General features: G+C 37.0%; 1 long non-coding RNA gene across 4 annotated transcripts in view; it reads right to left on the reverse strand.

The window, feature by feature from the left end:
- The window catches only part of LOC140848403 (uncharacterized), a 186,181-nt gene that overhangs the window by 41,767 nt on the left and 122,827 nt on the right, over positions 1–21,587 (reverse strand). For 2 of the 4 annotated variants that reach the window (XR_012129224.1, XR_012129223.1), the window contains exons 2-3: positions 19,956–20,027; positions 1,140–1,227 (exon numbers count right to left, since the gene is read on the reverse strand). This is a non-coding gene — a long non-coding RNA (uncharacterized lncRNA). The remainder of the gene's footprint in view (positions 1–1,139; positions 1,228–19,955; positions 20,028–21,587) is intronic. The other 2 variants (XR_012129221.1, XR_012129222.1) reach the window with 1 other exon arrangement.

Here is a 21,587-nt window from a genome sequence, read left to right on the forward strand (position 1 = left end):
CCTTTCTGGAATAAGTTAGGCATTTCCCTCTGTCAGAAGAAATGGGCTGGGACGGGAAGAGCATCGAGGTAGTAGGCACCTAGCCTAGTTCAGCAAGGGCTATTTGTGGGTAACTCCTTTTTTATCAGATTCATGCCAAAGTACTTAGCAGAGGGCCTAAGGGCTGTTCTGAGAGACTTGTCTAAGATCATTTGAACTAAATGAATGTTTTAGTGTACTATGTACTAATGCACCTTGCAATGTGGGGAGGGGGAACACATTAATAATAAATAAATGGGATGATTTCAAAGAAAAACAGGTACTCTAAAGAAAATAAAACAGAGGATGGCATTTTAAACTCGATGGGGGTAGTATGTCACAGTATCAGACAACCCCAAAAGCCTCAGTAACCAAGGACAAGCTGGAGTTTATTCTGATGGATGCCCTTACATGACACACACCAGTGGGACTCTGCTCCCTGCAGCCCTCACAGCTGGATAACACCAAGACTGCACCATCACATCACTTTAATCTATGTCCTAGAGGCCAAAACTTGTCTCAGAGTCCTGCCCAACTGTGAGGATATCAGGCAATGCCATCTTCCCATGTATCCTCAAGAAAAGGAGAACCATGGATGAGCCCACAAGGTGGGACAGGGAGCAGGAAGCACAGGCTGATCAGGGTGATCGGGCAAAGGCTCTCTAAGGAGACAATATTCAAGCTGTTCCTGAAAGTGAGAATACCCACCAAGTAGGAAACACACTGCAGGCAAAGGACACAAAATACCAAAGGTCCTTAGCCTAAAGCAAGCGTCCAAGGAAATGACAGAGGCCAGTGCCATGGGGGCACTGCCAGGGGAGCATGCTCGGCAATGGGAAGCCAGATGAGGAAAAGCCTTCAGGATCATAAGGTGTAGATTTTGTCCAAAGTGTGCCCCAAACTCAAGTTGACTAATGTTTCCTCTTGTTAATTAAAGTAAAAAATCCATCATCATACTGCAATGAATATAAGAATTCACACTTTGCTTCTCAGAGTTTTCTGTTTCTCAGATTAAAGCAAGTCTTTACCTTTCTCATATTCACCTCAGGTTCACCTTTTCTAAGCACTTGACATACCACAGAACATCGTGACAGGCTGTAGTGTTTCCTGGAACTTTGTACCTCAGTTCTGCATTTTCTCAGGCCTCACTTCAGAGTCTTGATCAGCACCCAGATCTGTGCTCTCAGCTGCTGACAGAACACACATTCTCTGAAAAGACAACAAGGAAGTTACCATTCTGAGAAAGAAGAAAAAAACCTTTTTTTTGTACAAAGAAATAAAGAAATATCTCTTCTTTAATAGAGCCTAGTATTTTTAGAACCAAACCAAATATAGAAAGCTTTTTACTCTCTAAAGACATTATGTAGATTTGATTGATGTTCTTGGGTTTATTGAGTTTCCAGAGTAGTTTTCCAAAGGAGAAGGTCATGAGACCTTTATCTTCCACACCATTTATGTTTAATGAAAACCTCCTCAAGCCCAAAATATTATTCCCTGCTTTCTGACAAAAATGAACATTTCATAAAACCTGGCTAATCACTCTGAGCCTCAGGTTTCTCATCTATAAAATAGGCACAATGAGTAACAGACCAAAAGCAAACACTGAAAGGGTAGAGCTGCTGCTGAGCACCCTCACCTCCCTCACACTTGTGGCTCTGCTGGCGACCTGCTGAAGATACCAGACATGGTCTTAACAGTGCGGTGGAGAAGTTAATTTGATCCAATGGCCTGCATGACAAGAGGTTTTCCAGGCTGCACTATGAAGGCCACTGACATAAATAATTAGTGACTGTTGTGTGACATTTGGCTGAGCCCTTCACCTGGTTAGAATACACTGCTAAATAGCACTATTTTGTTCCAGCAACTGTGCTAGAGTGTCTTTAATATCTCTTCTACAGTTGACTATACTCAAATTTTGGAGTCTGGCAACTGATATCCAATCACAGCTCAGCAACTTACCAGCTGTTATTCTTACTTTCTAGACTTTATTTTCCCTTGTTTGAAAACGGGGAAATAGGGCTTATTTCATGAGGTTATTATAAGGATCACAACACATTTCATGTGAATCTTTTAGCACAGCATGCTATCACAGGAAGTCTTAGTCGACGTTGACTTTCATCATCGTCACCAACCTGGAAGGGTGGACAGTCACTACCTAAAAACATCTCACATGATTTGGGGATATAAATTATTTAGTTTCTTGCTATCAGGCTTAAACATTGGGGAATTATTCCAAAGAACAGATTCAACCTAGGGAAAAAATACTGAAACTTCTTTCAGTCTTCACTATGAGGCATTCCTTCCTTAGATAGACTTTTTAGTTTTGCCCCTTGCCTTTTGTTTATCCTTTTGTTTGTGTTTTTCTTTCCCTAAGGTAAGATGGAGAGTCTCTTTCATGTCACAACCCTTTATATCTGAAGTTTGTTATTGGACAACTCTAAGCCTTCTTTTCTACTAATTTCAACATTGCATAATGCATGGAAACTAAAGTCCGGTTCTAGGCTCAAGATAGTTGTACTCTGCTCTCCTATTGCCAACACCACAAGAACTGCCTTTGGAACAAGTCATAGAAACCTTGACTAATGAGCAAAAGTGCATAATTTGATTCCAATCATCTCTTCCAAATTTCACTAAATCCATAAAAATGCTTACGTCTACAGGAGACAGGTGCCATTATAGCTCCTCTGGTTTGAAAGACAATACTCTCATGATTAGTAGCTTGTTCAGCTAAAGTCAATTATATAGACCCATATTTGGTCAAAAAAAAAAAAAGATCTGCTTTTACCTGAATTGCTCATAAAACAATTTTTTATCAGAAAAATATTGTTCTTCTATGTAAAACCCTAATTACTAGGAATTCTTCAATATTCTCCATCTGATAATAGTGTTGGACACCCAGTATGTGATATAAAGGGAAGAGGAGAGCTGTAGAAGTTACTTGAACCTGTCTTACTGCTCCTTTCCTTTTCTCCTAATGCAAACACCACACTTTAGGCTCTTGTCGTATCAAGAGTGGGTTGACAGAAAAAGTCTCCTAACCGGATTCCATGCCTATATGTAAATGCTGCGAAGGTAGCATACATTCCATATGTGTTAATGCCTTCCCTTACACAACTCCATCCAACTTCCACATTCATTTGCTAAACACTACACTATCAGTTTGCTCTTCTTGCCTCCAAAATAGTCAAGAAATACAAGGTAAACATATATATACATATATTTAATTAAGACTGAATAATTAAACATTTAATAATCTAACAAGTATAATAAAATATAAATGAGTATGGAATTCTAAACAATAGAAAAGCATATTAGCTTTTTAGAAGAATGTCTGATGCTTTAATTTGAAAAAGTTAAAGAGAAAAAACAGATATAAGATATTTATAATAAAAACAACCTAAAATACGAAAATACACCAATATTTTCAACAAATATTATTCACAGAAGGTTCTCATCTATAGTGTATAGAAAGAACATACCAAATGGGCAGAAAAGCCATGGATATTCCAATAGATGAATTGACAAGACACAATCAGATAATCCATACAAGAATTACAATTTAAAAATCAATAAAGGAAACATTTAGCTAGCAATAATAAATACATAGTAAACAAAAAAGCAGATTGAAAAATCAATGAAGAATGCAGGTTTGCAGTCAGACTCTACCTCCAGTCCTAGTGTGCTCACCTACCAGCTATAACATCTTTGCAAAGTATCCACATATCTCAATTTCCAGTCCCTCATCTATGATCATAATCACCTCAAATGGTTATTTGAAGGATCAAATAAGATTACACTGGCAAATTATCTACCAAAATACCTAACATTAACTAAGTGCTTGAAAAATGATTCTCTGTATGATGATTCTTGATGCCATAGTTGTTACTATGCAATATCTAAGAAGTTAATGTAACTCTTAAATGTTCTCATTCAGGGTTGCCAGGATGGTGGTAAAACCAGTGTATCCATTCATTATTAGCATCTTTTTAAATAGGTCTTTTGCAAAGTTTGAGTTATAAAAATGTTCATACACATTTGTGAATATATCCTAGGGTAATTTAATAAGGAAAAGGTTAAGTTATTCATCAGAACACTTTTCTGATGAAGGCAACAACATAAATATGTGACAATTAAAAACATGTATTAAACTCAGATACCAGAGGAAGATTATATAGCCAGTGACATGGCTGAAATTATATTGAATAGGATAAAAGTAGTTTATTGTCTCAACAACCAAAAAACAAATAACCCAATTAAAAAAATGGGTGGAGGATATAAATAGCCAGTTCTCCAAAGAAACTCAGATGGCCAACAGGCACATGAAAAGATGTGCCACATCGCTCATTATCAGGGAAATGCAAATTAAAACCACAATGAGATATCACCTCACACTAGTAAGGATGGCCAACATCAAAAAGACTAAGAACAACAAATGCTGGCAAGGATGTGGAGAAAGAGGAACCCTCCTACACTGCTGGCGGGAATGTAACTAGTTTAACCATTGGGGAAAACAATATGGAGATTCCTCAAAAAACTAAAAATAGAAATACCATTTGACCCAGAAATTCCACTCCTAGGAATTTACCCAAAGGAAACAAGTTCTCAGATTCAAAAAGACATATGCACCCCCATGTTTACTGCAGAACTATTTTACAATAGCCAAGATATGGAAGCAACCCAAGTGTCCATCAGTAGATGAATGGATAAAGAAGATGCGGTATATATATACACAATGGGATACTATTCAGCCATAAGAAAGAAACAAATCCTGCCATTTGCAACAACATGGGTGGAGCTGGAGGGTATTATGCTCAGTGAAATAAGCCAGGTGGAAAAAGACAAGTACCAAATGATTTCCCTCATTTGTGGAGTATAACAACAAAGCAAAACTGAAGGAACAAAACAGCAGCAGACTCACAAACTCCAAGAAGGGACTATCAGTTACCAAAGGGGAGGGGTAGGGAGGGTGGGTGGGAAGGGAGGGAGAAGGGGATTGATGGGTATTATGATTAGTACAGACAGTGTGGGGGGGATCATGGGGAAGACAGTATAGCACAGAGAAGATAAGTAGTGACTCTATAGCATTTTACTACACAGATGGACAGTGACTGCAATGGGGTATGGTGGGGGTACTTGATAATATGGGTTAATGTAGTAACCACAATATTTTTCATGTGAAACCTTCATACAAGTGTATATCAATAATACCTTAATTAAAAAATTGTAATAAAAAAATGTAGGTGATTGTGTGTGTGGTATGATTCCAATGATGTAAAGATGTCTTTAGATATTAAAAGAGTGGGAGAGAGCATATAAACCTGAATGCAGTTGATAGGGTTCAGGTTCCTCAAAAGCAGAATCTGGAATTAGGATGTGCATGTTAATATTTTGTTGAAGAAGTGCCCCCAGCAGACACTGGTAACAGGAAGGGTAGGGCAGGGGCCAAATGAGGTGTGACTTTCAGATAAAGGGTCTCACAGAGCAGTTTCAGCCTGATGCTACAGGGGAATTTTGAAGTGCAAACTTTTGGAGATGGTAATCAAGAAATGTAGCTTGCAGTTGGCCCACAAACTGGACCTAGGCAACTGGAGGCTCCTCATGTTCTCCCCTCTCCTTGTGATATACAGTGTGCCTACTGGTCCCATAGTGGGGGTTGTTCCAGGGACGCAGCCCTGAGAGAGTAAGGTGTCATTGAGACCAGCCCGACTGTGTACATGACTGGAGGGACCTATTCATCTTGCCGTGCCCATGACAAACCTTGTAAGTCAGTCCCCTTGCTTATGAAACCTGCCACCTACCAATGTGGAGTTGCCTGTTTCTTTCCTTGGTTTCCCCTTGCCTTGTGTAGGCTAGTTTATAAACCAACACAAATTAATCTGTTTTTTCCTAGTCAAGACAAGAGTGCTGGTCTTTCACATTCTGGTACCAGCAGGTTATCAGCTAACAACTGCCTAGTGAGGTAAGAGGCTGAGGGAGGCTCAGCATTCCAGGGGCAGTGCCTGTGGCCTGCGGGGTAAGTGGCAGGTGCAGGCAGTGTCACACACACACACACACACACACACACACACACACAATGGTAACTATGTAGAGGTGATGAATATGTAAATCAGCTTGATTGTGGTGTATACATATACCAAAACATTAAGCTGTATGCCTCTTTTGTATACACACACACAATCTTTATATGTCAAAGATATCTCAATAAAGCTGTTAAAAGAAAAAAAAAGAAGAGAAAGCTCACAGAAGCTGGGAAATGGGTGCACAGCAGCAGTAAAAGGGACCGAGAGAGCACACAAGGCCCCTGTTGCCTGACCCGTGGAGACTATTCCTTTCTCATCATGAAGCTCAGCATCCACTCCTTTCTATAACAAAGAGGGTAGAAATTGCCAGAATGTCATTTAAGAGATATAGAAATGAAGCAGAATCTACTGCTTGACTTGCCTAAACCAAGAAAGACACCATTTATTCAGCGAACATTTATGTGGTACTTCCTATGTGCCAGGCCCTCTCCTAAGCACATTTTACACATTAACTCATGTACTGTAAGATGGCAAAACTAGGAATGAAATACAAAACCTTGGATGTACATTGAGAATATACCTCAATGATCATCTGTTTAGTCCCCTGCCAGCAAAAGAACTTTATGCATTAGCCGCTAGATCTAGAAGTGATCTGTAAACTGCCTCAGACCCCTTTGAGATGAAGTGGGAGCCATAGCTTTGGTCTTAGGCCCTTAATGAAATTTTCCTCCCTCTACATCCAACCAATAAGAAACAGATGTAAGGTCACCTGTGTAGAGGCTCTCTGAGGATACCGATCTGTATAAGGGACACACCCATCAATAGCAGGTGCTCACCGCTCCCTTACTCCGCCTCTCTGTCTCCTACTATCTAGGAACTCACGGGGAGACTGTGACTCAGCAGCAGAGAACTGCCCCAGCAGACCACACTCTATGCCCCTCTGCGCTCTCCTTCCTCCAGGGAGGAAGGAGCAAGGCCTTCCCTTTCCCAGCCTGCAATGACACCAGGCTGGCCCTCCTTTGTTGGCACTAGCAGAGGCCATCAACAGCTTTAGGGAGAAATTAGCCAAAGCAAAGGCTGAGAAGGACAGCTCACTGAAGGATTCTGCCCTGGAATCCTCAGTGTAGGTTGCAAGTCTAGGGGGAGAAAGTTATCTGATCCAGGGCCGCTCTGGGAAAAGCCCCCATGCCACCCCTGACAGAGCGCTAGGATCCCCTCATCTCTGCCAATGCTGTACTCCCTACCCTAGAGCTGAGGACATGAGTAAGGACAAGTGATCTTATCACTGGGTCAAATTCAGATGGACATTTACTAGTTAGTGATGGTCCCAACTGATATGTTGGATTTATCCTGAGAAGGGAGGTGTATAGATGGTATAACAAAACAAATGTCCTTCCTTGGTAATTAAATGTATGTTTCACAACTGCATTTATAATTTGTAGCCTAATTAGCTCTTTAAAATACTGAGATGCACAAATTGCATTATAAATTCAGCTAGAAAGAGATTTCATTAATCATGTGTCATTTTGATTAAAACTGTGTTGTCTCCTGAATTGTCTTTAAAAAATAAAATGAAACCAAATTTCATGGCCTCGCTAAAGCTGGGATCCATTTAAGATTTCTCTTCCAAGGCTTAGTGGACTCTAGCAACAAGGAATGAAAGCATTCTTCACTGGAAAAACATAAATGAGAAGAAAAATCCCCGGTGCCAGTCAGGATTCAGCAAAGAAATAAAAAACACACTAAGTATTTTAACCAGGAATGGATTTAAAATAAGAAATTAGGTGCTTATAAAACTATTGTAAAGCCTGGACAAGTAAAAGTCGAGAGGAGCTGCCATAAGTTGCAGGTTTGCGGTCATGAAGGGAAAGGAAGCTGTTGCCACCCGAAGTCAGAACCATGCAAGTAACTACTGCCAAGAACTGTGCAAGTTTCTCACTGCTGCAAAATGGGTGAAATGGCAACCACTCACATCTGGACATCTGGGAAGCCCACCACCCCTGCCAGGAAACAGAAAATAAATATCTGCCCCTCTCCCCTTCCACCTTCGCAGTCCCATGTAAGAGCACCTTACTGGCAGTGCTCATTGGAACCCTGCTAGCAAACTAGCCCAAGAAACATAGTTTCCAAGCTTCTGCCTGTGGCATGCAGAGAATTTACAAGGGATGTAAGGGTGCAAGTGCCAGCAGACAATTCTGTTAACAGAATTATTCCAGCAGGTAAGCTCTCCTCCAAACACCCTTCTCCTCCAAAAAGAACCCAGGAATGCACCTCTTTTATCACTGAGACCACTCTAAAATCACAGCTGCCTTTCAACCACACACCAGTTATCTCCCCAGCATTTTCTGACCCCAAAGAAGAACTAATCCCTACTGACAACTGACAGAGAAATACTCAAAACCAACACCAGCAACTGTTACCAAGCCCTGGCCACTAAGACCCACTCTTAAGGGAACTTTATGTAAAATGTTAATGGAGCCTTCCCTTCAGCAATAAAAATACCCCTTAAAGGAACACCAAACAGAAAAGAGGCTTCTCTCTGTGTTAGGCTAAGTTCATGCTCTTCAAGGTTCTTAAAAAATAATTTAGTTTTGTTTTCTGTATAGATGATCAAATAATTTAGATCAAGAGAAACGCAAATGACTGCCGTTTCTTTGACCTTTCCCAAGGATAATACGCTAGAAAAGTATCACATTTCTTTTCAGCTTAAAGATTATTAGCTTGTCCCTCTTTCTCTGTTTTTAAACTCTGAACTTTAAACTTTCTTTCAGTTTCAGTTAAAAGTGACCTTTTAATTGGGGGTTTTCCATGCATGATACTTTTTCCGGAATACAAGCCAAAGATTTTCCATTCACACCAACTTATGAAAGGGTTTCCTTTCCTCTAAAGAGATTTTTTTTTTTAATCATTCTAAATGCCTTGTCTTCAAATCTTTCTTGGACTTAGTATCCTATTAAGAAAAAGGCATAAAATAAAAATCTGTCATTTGCAAAAGTGCCATATCCTAATATCTTATTAATTGTATCCTTCCTGTGAACCTCTTAAGGTCCCTTGAAAGGATTCAGTAATAAATGTGACCCTTGAGCCTGGGATCTTCTTGAGTCTGAGTGTATCTTCTCCCTAATGGAATAATGAATCTACCTCCACATCACACCAGTGACTACAATTGTATGTTTGCCAGGAGAGATGGTAGGCATATGGGATCTGACACAGAACCCCAGGACGGCTATCAGGAGGAAGAGTTGTTGCAGCAGTTGAGGCAGAAATAAGAGGCTGAAAGCCTGCCCTTCACAGGAGCTCTGGAGCACATAATTTAGAATTGTTGGTATCACACAGTGCACACTTCCCTGTCATCTTCAACATCCAGTTTAGGGTTTAAGTGGGTGACTTAACATCACAACTAACACTAATGGCAGGAGACTTTTCCAGAAAGTCATTTCAGGAGCAAAGTAAGCCTGGGCTCCATGGGAGAACTGGCCATCAGACAGAGCAGACAGTTCTTGAGTATTTCTGGTCATATACCCCCTGAAGGCTCCAGGCCAGGCCCGGTCAGAACCAATGGCTTCTGTATTTCTCAGGCCAATAGGTGAGGAGGGGCAGCTATGGTCAGTGCCACCTAATGCCAGCTGCTCAGGCCACCCTGAGCCAGGGAATTGGGCAGCTCTGGCCTTGGCTGCCAGCTATGCTTACTGACCATTGGGAATCAAGGCCCTAAAGAAATCTCAGTATGAATGAAATGATAGACTTTGTCCTCTAGTCATTATTTATAAGCTATACTTTATAATATGTTCTTGGTATGTGCTTTCTTCATAAAGGACTGATTTGCAGCCAGAGTGTCTGGGTTTCAACCCTGTTCTGCCACTTACCAGCTATGTGATCTTGTGTAAGGTAATCAACATCTCTAAGCCTATTTCTTCACCTGCAAACTTGGGATGATAACATCAGTAGATTCCTCATATATTTATTGAGGGACCTAAATGAAATAATGCTGGTAAAAAGTTTAGCACAGAGGCTATCACACAATAAACACTCAATAATTAATAGCTATTATTTTTATCATATAGAATTTGTTTCCTTCTCACTTCTGTTATTTATTTATTTATTAAGTTTATTGAATTCTTGTGTGTGTGTGTATATGTGTGTGTATGGTATGAGAAATGCTCCATTTCTCTGATAGAAGACTAAGGTTGAGAGAAATCAAATAAATTATATAATATTGTAATGGTCTTTCACTAAAATAAAAGCAGTCAGTTTTGAGCAACATACAATTTTTCTGACTTCTATGAAAGAATTATTGCATAAGTCTAATTATCTAATAGCCTTAGTCTGTGGTCAGCATTATTTGTTACCAGAAGTCATTGCTGGGTTAATCAGGGATTAACCTATATGCGCTAGTAATTTGTATGACACACTAACATCTAGACTGTCCTAAGCAGAAAAGATATTACAACCCTGGAGTACCTTTCCTTGTCCTTATCCCTATAAAATAAGGTGCCTAGCCCATTTGCCATCTCTGGGCCTAGAGCTTTTTGCAGTGGTCGGTAATGGTATTAAATCTTCATTATCCTGTGTCTTAGAAATGGCTGTGAAACTTGAAAATGAATGAAGTAAAAATATATCAAGAAGATCATTTTCAGCTGATAATTATCTACCCGCCTATTTCACAAGCAACTCACCATATCAAATTCTTGAGAAGACAAATACTGTAACCTATTTTTGTATGGAACCCTTCCTCTTGTGACTATCAAAGAAATTCATTGCATTTCCCAGGGGCAAACATTGTCTTTCTTTTATGTCTAGCTCAGGAGCTGAACTGATTTTCCCAAGGTCATACAAATCAAGAAACAAGGCCAGAAAAGGGGCCCCGTTTGAATTCCCACCCCATAGCTCTCTCCATCAAGTATCTTAACTGGTTCTCCACATAATGAAATGGGATAGAAATGGAGGCATGTGAGTTATCACTAAACAGTCTTCAGTCTTTTCAAATCTTAGCTGGATACATATGGATGTAAAATAAGGTGCCTAGCCCATTACATGGTTTCCTGCCACCTCTGGGCCTATTTAAAATGCTCTACATAAGTAAAGCCAAATATTATTAAAAACACTGAGATTTTAAAATTCTAACCTAAATATTTCTTAAGCAAAGATTCCACCACTGGAGAAAGTGTACACCTTCTTCCTAAGATAACTTTGAAAGATAGCCCTCATATGGCTTATATATATATATGTGTGTGTGTATAAAATTTATACTGAATCAAAGAACATTATAATAAATTGCACTTGCACAGTAGGACTCCATGTCCCCTACACTTGTCCCCAATCACATTTTCTCTCTACATTAACACAAAAGCCCCCTAACTGCAGAGCATGTGAGTGAAATAGTTAATGACATCTTTTTCTCAGTAAAAAGATCACTTAGAAAAGTGGAAGAGTTTTGCTATCCCATAACTGTTTCTCTATTAAAAACAAATGATAAATGTTAACAAGAAATCTGTGAGTCAGAGATTCATGCTACTAAATACATCTAAATACATCAGCCATGCCTTTAGAATCTGAAAATATACCAAATACCAAGATGTAATTGACGTCAATGGAAGACAGAGTAGTCAACTGAGATCACTTTATGACCTTCCCGTAACTGTCTCAGAGATAAACCTGTGCTGTGTTCTTTCATGTCAGGACTGTAAAAACGACCTTCTGGACTTCACAGTCACCCGTTAACTACACAATACACTGAACCCTTGTGAACTATGAGGCACATGACCAGCCATGGACAATATATATAACTTCATGCTCTAGACATAAAATAAATTATGTAGAGACACCTAGAGAGAAGTTTTACTTCTCTTTTAAATAGGTAATAGTAGTTTAAGGATTTTAAGTTTGAACCTAAGTTACTGATTTTTCCAAGCTAAGGGTTTATGCAATTTGGTAAAAATTCAAGTTAATCAATTCAGCCGTTTGACTATCCGATTAACTGTACCACATTTCTGTTTATCTAGGGCCCCAAGGACATCATCTAAAGTCACTTTTTACTATCTAATGTTACTTTTAATCCATCTTTTCATCTGGAATTTAGCAACAGCAACACAAAAGAAGAACTCCTTGAACTGGAAGCTTTTTACTCTATAGCTACAATTAAAATAAGTAGACTCACATGGAAAAAGTGATTAATTTGATAGAAAAGAAAAACCAGTCGCAACCTTTGTACTACATGGGCCTATTAAAACCTTACCCATAGAATCAGTCTAGAAAGCCCATGTTGACATAGCCTCTGGCATACCTGATGCAGCTCATGGACCTGAGATCTCATGAGATCTTCCTCCACCAAGGTCATGGCCAAAGGCCAAATACAGATATGCATTTTATTTGTATGCTAACAGAATTATGGCTCTATAACTCACCAGCTTTGGAACACAGCCATAATTCATGCTATTTCAGTCAGTACAAACAAGGATAAAGAAATACTGTTGTTTCACCCTGGAGCATTAGGTATAGAAGAAATAGAAATGCTAACCACCCTGATCTAGTTTATGTTCTGTGTAAAATGAAATTTTTAAAAAATGTTTTTAAGATATCAAAATAAATTGTGCAGACGGGGATTCTACCTGGTGGCTGGTATTATGGGAAGAACCCATATGCACAATAAAATGGATTTATAAGGTCTATAAATTTGCCTAATCCAATATATTGGGAGAATCAGTTGAATGATGCCGGCCAAGTGAATTCAGGTATATGAATAGCAGTCTGGATAATATAAGTAAATTATTCTCAGGTCTAGGTAGACAAAAGGTATTAGATCATTTCAAACTTCCATCAAATTACATATACATGGCCTTCAAATTCCAGAGCAGTTGATTTATATTTATTAAGTCAAAATAAGCTCTATCTGGACAAATTCTCTTAAGATTGGTTCTGAGCTCATGGGCCTCAGTGTGTGTCTGTGTGTGTGTGTGTGTGTGTGTGTGTATGTGTGTGTGTATGTTCATGCACTAAAATTACACTGTGAATAGCAAGGAAGGCAACATACCTTTTCTCTTCTGTTTTTATTCTTTGCCTACTTATCTGTAAGATTTTTTTTACTTTCTCATATTAATTCATAGCATCCATTAGATGTTTTGTGGACATTTTTGCCAATCCCTCGTTTGTGTTTTGACAACTGCAGTCTTTTAATTAAAATTCTCTCAGTATCATTTTTTCAACCAAAAATTTAGAAACAATTTTAATGTAATCTAATCTGTCCATCTTTATTTATGGCTAAAAATGTCTATTTTTTATGTTTAAGAATGTCTTCCTTCAAAGATGTAAAATTATCACTATTTGCAGATTACATGATACTAGATATTGATAACCCTAAAGACTCCACCAAAAAGCTATTAGAATTAATTAATGAATCCAGTAAAGTTGCAGAATACAAAATCAACATACAGAACTCTATTGCATTTCTATATACAAATAACTAACAGAAAGAGAAATTAAATCAATCCCATTTACAATTGCACCAAAAAGAATAAAATACTTAAGAATAAACTTAATCATGGAGGTGAAAGACCTATACTGTGAGAACTATACAACATTGATGAGAGAAATTAAAGACACAAATAAATGGAAATATATCCCATGCTCATGAATAGGAAGAAAATTAATATTGCTAAAATGACTATACTACCCAAAACCATCTACAGGTTAAGTGCAATCTGTATGAAAATACCAATGGCATTCTTCAAAATACTACAGCAAATAATCCTAAAATTATTATGGAACCATAAAAGATCCCTAATAGCCAAAATAATCTTGAGAAAGAACAAAGTTGGCAGCATCACACTCCCTGATTTCAAACTACAACAATACCACAGCGATCAAAACAGTACAGTACTGGCACATGAACAGATATATAGATCAATGGAACAGAAGAAAAGAGCCCAGAAATAAACCCACACCTATATGGTCAATCAGTATATAACAGGAGGCAAGAATATACAATGGCGAAACAGTCTCTTCTATAAATGGTATTGGGAAAACCAGACAGCTACATGCAACAGAATGAAACTGGACCACTATCTTACACCATACACAAAAATAAACTTGAAATGGATTAAAGACTTAAATATAAGACCTGGAAACATAAAACTCCTAGAAGGAAACATGTGCAGTGAATTCTTGAACATCAGCATTACTAATATTTTTCTGAATATGTCTCCCCAGGCAAGGGAAACAAAAACAAAATAAACAAGTGGAACTACATCAAACTAAAAAGTTTCTGCACAGCAAAGGAAACCATTAACAAAACAAAAAGGCAACCTACTATATGGAAGGATATATTTGCAAATGATATATCTGGATTAGAGGTGAATATCCAAAACATAGAAATAACTTATACAACTCTACATACACACACAAAAAAAATAAAATCCAGTTAAAAATAGGCAAAGGACCTAAATAGACATTTTCCAAAGAAGACATACAGATGGCAAATAGACACATGAAAAAATGCTCAACCTCACTAATAATCAGGGAAATGAGAATCAAAACCACAATGAAATATCACCTCACACGAGTCAGAATGGCTAGCAAATGTCAAAAATAAAAAGGACAAGTGTCAGCGAGGACATGGAGAAAAGGAAACCCTCATGCTCTTGTGGGGGAACTGCAAATTGGTGCAACCACTATGAAAAATAGTATGGAGGTTCCACAGAAAAACCAAAAATAGAAATGCATATGACCCAATTATTCCACTTTTGGGAATTTACCCAAAGAAAACAAAATAACTAATTCAAAAAGATATATGCACTCTTATATTTATAGCAGTATTATTTACAATAGCCAAAATATGGAAGCAACCTAAATGTTTATCAATAAATGACTGGTACATATACATAATAGAATATTACTCAGCCATAAAAAGAGAATGAAATCTTGCCATTTGCAACAATATGCATGGACCTAGGTGGTATCATGCTAAGTGAAATAAATCAAACAGAGAAAGACAAATACCATATGATTTCACTTATATGTGAGATCAAAACTAAAAACAAATAAACTCAGACACAGAATACAGACCAGTGGTGGCCATAGGAGAGGAGAGGGTTGTGGGTAAAATAGGTAAAGAGGGGGAAAAAATTAGTGAGAATGCCTGATATCTTGCTCCAGGTGATGGTTACATGAGCATATATACATGTCAAAATTCATTGAGCTGTACACTAAGATTTGTTCATTTTATTATATGTAGCTCAAAAGAAATAAAAAATAATAATAATAAAGAATGTCTTCCTTCACACATGGTTAAACTTTCTCCTAAATTGTCTTTAAATATTTTTACTATGTTTCCATTTGTATTTTTAATCTACCTGATAATATATTTTTGTTGCATGGATTGAGTAAAAACAGTCTCTTAAAAACATGAGAAGATGCTCACCTTCCTAATGTCACTTAAAGGAAAATTACAGTACTGTGACTCACCATTTTTTGTAAATCAGAGTAGCAAAAATTATAGGGCAGCAGGGATATAAATATGTAAATGGACATTAGTATGTACTGCTGACAGGCCTGGGATTTGCTACAGCCTTTTGGAAATGTAATCTGACAACACATTTAGTTTTGGAAATCTAAAACTGAGAAATTTGAAAAAGCACTGATATGTAAAATTTTTAAAAGAAAAGTTTCATGCAACACTCTCTCTTAACAATAGAAATCACCTGCTTGTTTGTCACCTGAGAGAAAGACTTGTATGCCTGCAGTTTATTTGGAAGGCAATGCCAGAGACAGGAATGAAGAACCGGGAAGAGAGACAGGCAAGACTGAAAAGCCAAGGAAGATTGGGGTTTGACCAGTCCCTAGGGCAATAAGCTCTTGATTCTGCCACCTGAATAATTTACAGAATTGCCTACTGGTCAGCAGTGAGAGCATAGTATATTGGAGAAGATCTAGAGAAAGAAACAGAACAAAATCAAGGCACATGCTAGAAACAACATGCTGTCAGCATAAGCTGATGCTGCATTTGCATGGAATGTTCCGATTCAAGTGTGGCTGAAATCAGAGGTGGCCCAAGAGGCAATGTCATGAGACTCCTGATAAATTATCTAGCAATACATGAATGTTTAAATAAATTATGGGATATTAGGTATAAGGAAGATGATATAGCTATTTAAAAATGAGTGAGTCACACATATATTGACCTAGAAATAAGTCAATAATATATTAGTAAGTAATATAAACCATGGAATAACTTATATTTTCATGATCATTTTTTAAAAAATTAAAAATAATGTGTGCATGCATAGATGTACACAATTTTATTGTATGGGCTGGTATGAATATAGATGAAGGTCTAGAAGGATAGACACTAAACTGTTAACATTTGTTAACTCAGAGACTAGGAGTGGAAGAGAGGAAATTAATAAATATTTCTTTATACAACTCTACATTGTCTAAATTGTTGCCCCAAAATGCATTTTAAAAAAAGGCAATTAATTAAAGGACATTAAAAGTCAATTAATGCATTTCTAGTTTGAGCTTTATTTCCACTTGGTTTCTTCCAGCTTCCTCTGGAAGGAAGTCCATTGTACTGTTAGACAGTCATAATTCTTGATAACTAGTAAAAATTCTTCTTCTAAGCAAAAAAGTTTCTCTCTTTTATTTGTTCTATTTATACTCTCTAGATGGCATCACTCAATATGGCAGCCACCAGACATGGTACTATTAAGTATTTGAAATGTTGTTAGTCTAAACTGAGATGGGTTTGAAGTATAAAATACATTCCAGGTTTTGAAGACTTACTGAAAAATACATATAGAGATATCATATTAATAAATTGTTTTTTATTTATATGTTAAATGATATATTTGATACATTGAGTTAAATAAAATACATTAAAATTAATTGCCCCTATTTCCTTCTACTTTTTTAATGTGAGTACTAGGAAACTAAAAATTACATATGTGGTTTGCACTGTATTTCTATTGGATGGTGGTGCTCTAGAAGATGGTTATTTTTTCTCCATGTCAATTGATTCAGTCTTTGCTTATCAGAGTTACACCTGCAATTTCTGCAGTCATTTCTCAGCTACTGTCTTGATTTCCATACTCTAGGAAGTACTTGATACATAACAAGCACTCAATAAAGATGTACTATGACTAAGTTGAATAGGGCTTTGGAACCCAGAGGAGGTTCTTTCCAGAAAAGAGATGTCATTAGAGGGAGATTAAGAGGATTTGGTGATTAAGAGTCATTAGTGTTCTTGGAGGCAACATGTCCTTCATTATGTGTGGGACAGAGGACAGAAGGTTAAGAAGTAAGTAGGTGGTGATTAAGTAGAGCCTATAAACTTAGATTGGCAGGGATACAGAGAGAGTAATCTAGGTAATCCAGAGAAACTAAAAGGATTTACGTTTACTTTTTTTAAAGAGAGAAAAAATTCCTGAGCCTCACTGCATCTTTACAACCAACCTCATGTCCCGTTTTATTCCTTTACTCAGTCAAAGGATGACTCCAACAATTATTAGCAGCTTGTTTGAAGATGGAAAATACCAAATAATTTTGCCTTTATTCTATTTAAGGCCACCTTTCAAAGCAGTACAAGTGGGGCACTGCCCAACTCTGGGAGAACTATGCACACAGGCAGCCTTGATTCAAGCTGGTGGACATCAGTGATGACAGAAGTCAAGGAAGAAGTAAGATTCAGAAATAGCGTAACATGTCTATCATCCACACTAACTGATAATTCCAAAACAATCTAAAACTTTGATCAGGGAAGTTTAATAAAGTTGGTTGTGGCAATGATTTCTTGGACATGATAAAAAGCACAGATGATAAAAGCAAAAATAAATAATTGAGACTACATTGAATTAAAAAACTTTAGTGTAGCAAAGGAGACAATCAACAGAGTGAAAGGGCAACCTACAGAATGGGAGAAAATATTTGCAAACCACATAAAGGGTCAATATTCAAAATATATAAGGAACTACCACAACTCAATAGCAGAAATAATAATAGTAATAACCTGGTTTTAAAAATGGACAAAGCATTTGAGTAGAAGGGTCTCAACAGAAGACAAACAAGTAGCCAATAGGTATATGAAAAGATATTCAACAACACCAATTATCAGGGAAATAAAATCAAAGCCACAATGACATATCACATGTTAGGAAGGCTATTATCAAAAAGACAAAACAAAACAAGTGTTAGCAAGGATGTAGAGAAGTTGGAATCCTTGTGCACTGTTGGTGGGAACATAAAATTGTGCAGCCACTATAGAAACAGTATGAAAGTTCCTCAAAAACTTAAAAATAGAATTACTGCACAATTTAGCTTCCACTTCTGGATATAGCTCCAGAACTGGAAAAATTGAAATTAGTATCTCAATGAGATATCTGTACTTTCATGTTCATTGCAGCATTAGTCACAACAGCCAAGATGTAGAAGCAACCTCAATGTCCATTGACAAAAGAATGGATTAAAAAATGTGAGATATATATATACAGAATGGAATAATATTTAGCCATAAGAAGGACATCTTGCCATATGGGACAACATGGATGCACCTTAAGGACATTATGCTAAGTGAAACATGCCAATCACAGGAAAGATACTGCATGACCCTACTCACATGGGGTATCTATAGTAGTTAAACTCATAGAAACATAAAAGATAATGAGATTGCCAGGGGCTGGGGGTAGTAATGGGGAGTTGCTGCACAATGGGTATAAGGTTTCAGTTATGCAAGATGAAAAGTTCTTGAGGTCTGCTATACAACACTGTGTTTATAGTAAACAACACTATACTATACACTTAGGAATTTAAGCAGGTAGAGCTCATGCTATATATTTTTTTGCCACAATAAAAAAGACTATGTTGGCTTTTTCATGATTTAAAGTGTGACTTTTTCCTCATGAAACTCATTGCTCAATGCCACTGACATATTCAAATAGGACCAAGTATTCAAACTGACCATGTTTCTCAAATCATTGCCATGAAATTGAATATAAACTTGGACTAAAAGATCAACTTTAGAATATGCGTAATAAAGTCACTGACTTAAAGCTAAAAACAAAATGTTTAATGATTTCTTTTAGTGGGTGGAGAAGGTCATGATTTAATGTGAAATCATTTGTGATTTCCTCCTGATGCCTAAGTTCTGTCATACTAACAACAGGATAGAGTGTTGTTTTGGTTTTTTTGTTTGTTTTTAGTTTTCATAGCAGCAAGTATAAGAATTCCTCTCACAGGAAGAGTTACTTTTGTCTAGAAAATTCTTTGATAAGCCTACTTGGAGTATGTGCTGAGGCTCAAAAGGGCCTTGGCATTGGGTGGTGACAAAATTTGTAGAAAAATAGAAATCGTTCTGCATAAATGAAAGAAAACTCTTAGGAGCTCCAGGGGGAAGTCAGGAAGTTGGGGTGGAAAGTTAAATAGAGGGAGGACAAGAGGACAGTGATGGATTGTCATGCATGACAGGACCCTTCTTTAGAAGCCTCCAGAACTCCCTAGGTCTACAAAGAATAATGTGATACTTCATTACATTCTTGTGGAGTCTGGTGTATTGGCTGTGTTTAAAAACAAGAAAGCTTTTTAAAATTCTTATTTCTAAAAAATATCAGATGTGTGATTTCAATCTACTGAAAAAACAAAAAGCCCAAATTAATGGAAATAGGGTTATCTGAATAGTGTAAGTGCTTATATTTTACCTAAACTAAGCATAAAACTGAAGAGGGGTAACTATTTGGTGTCTAAATTACGGAGTTTTTCTGCTATAACTCAATTGTAGTACACTGCTTATATCTTCAGTATTTTATGTATGTGTGTGTTTTAAAACTGAACTAAATGCTAACCAACTTCTAGAGCTTTTTATGTTTAAAAGCTGTTTGTATTTGAAATGCCAAATTTATTTCCTAGTCTGTAAAAACTTCACTTAGCAATTACCTTCAGTTGCCAAGCTCTTACGTCTCCTGGGGCAGGAAGTTCACAGACCAAGCCATCCCAGACAGGACAAACCTGTAAAATAGGTTTGATGTTAGTAATCTCCAGCTCCTCTCTTCAACTCCCTTTTTTTAGAGTTTCTGTCTAAGACCTTTCTCAATCATCTGATGCAGTAGATAGAAATTATACATCTAGTTTATTTCAGAAATAAGAATTTTATAAAACTTTCTTGTTTTTCATTCTAAAACTTAGAAACTAGATTTACTTTATTAAACTAATTCATACAATTACAAATTCATTTTGGACAGTTCTAAAGAAGATTACTGGGAGTGGGCAACGTTCAGCATAAATGAATGGATAATAAGTAATAAAAGATCCAATACGAGGAGCAGCCCAATGTGAGAAAAATATTTGAGTAGGTACCACCCTGTTTGACTGTCTGGTCTCCTTATGCCTCAGTCTAATCTTGATCCTTTGGCATCTCTGCATCACAGGAATAATAAGGGCGGAAATATTTGACTGTGAAGGGTCAAAATTCTCTAGAATATACAAAAATGTTTCCTAATTTTCCTTCCCATTTTGAGTAATGTAGGAATAAACTAACCAATCGCACTCAGGTTTCTTGGGATTCAACAGTGAAGAGCCACCTCCTGTGTATATTACTGATAACAAATTAGTTTGGTTCCATGATCAGCTTGACAAATAGGCAAAGTACAGTATCACAGAGTATCAGAGCTGCTCCTTGAAAGCTAAGACCATTTCTTTATCTTTCCCCAAAGTTCATTACCCCAGCAATGCTCAATGAAACCTGAATAGGTTACCTCAAATATCACTTAGTAAAATCTCCCACCCAATACAGGAATGGATCCCAACAAAAAAGATCTCCACTCCACCAGAAGTGTCATGAAAAAAATGTTTTGTAACTGGGATCTCAAAAAAAAACAAAAATGATGAATGAATAATTGTATTAATATATTGTTGGACAGAACAATGGACCAAAGAGATTAAATTTAACCCATTGACTTAACTGATATTAAATTGAAAAACATGTAAAGTCCAGAATTTTACATTATAAAATGCATATGCACTACAGCTTCTTCAAAGAAGCAGAAGGTAATTAAACTAAAGAACAGACTTGGAGGATATGAAAGAACTCCTTGTATACTTAAAGGACCATCTAATGTAAAAGGGGCTGAACTTAATCTGTGTGGATCCAGAAAGCAGAATAGGTCTAATGAGTTACAAGGAAATGAATTTATCCAATGAAGTTGTAAGGAAACATTTTTTCAAAGACTTTATGCTAATTAGAACTGATCAATGAAATATACTGCTTTTATTTTTTAATTCTAGTCCACTTGTTGACTGTATATGGTAGAACATGAAGCTATTGTTCTTAACTTCGAGCTCATACATACATAACTAAAATATGAGTGGAAAGTTCAAATTCTGTGTATCATAAATTACAATAAAAGGAATTGAGTGTTTTTCTCTTCATCGGTCTTAGCATCATGCAATCTCAGATTTAATTTTCTATACCATGAAAAAACAGAGACATTTTTTTAATTTCAAGATTATTAGGACTTTAATAGTGCAATTGCTCATAAAATTTCCCTCAGCATCACTACTAACTGGATA

This window comes from Manis javanica, chromosome 3 (assembly GCF_040802235.1).
Source record: "Manis javanica isolate MJ-LG chromosome 3, MJ_LKY, whole genome shotgun sequence".
Lineage (NCBI taxonomy): Eukaryota > Metazoa > Chordata > Mammalia > Pholidota > Manidae > Manis > Manis javanica.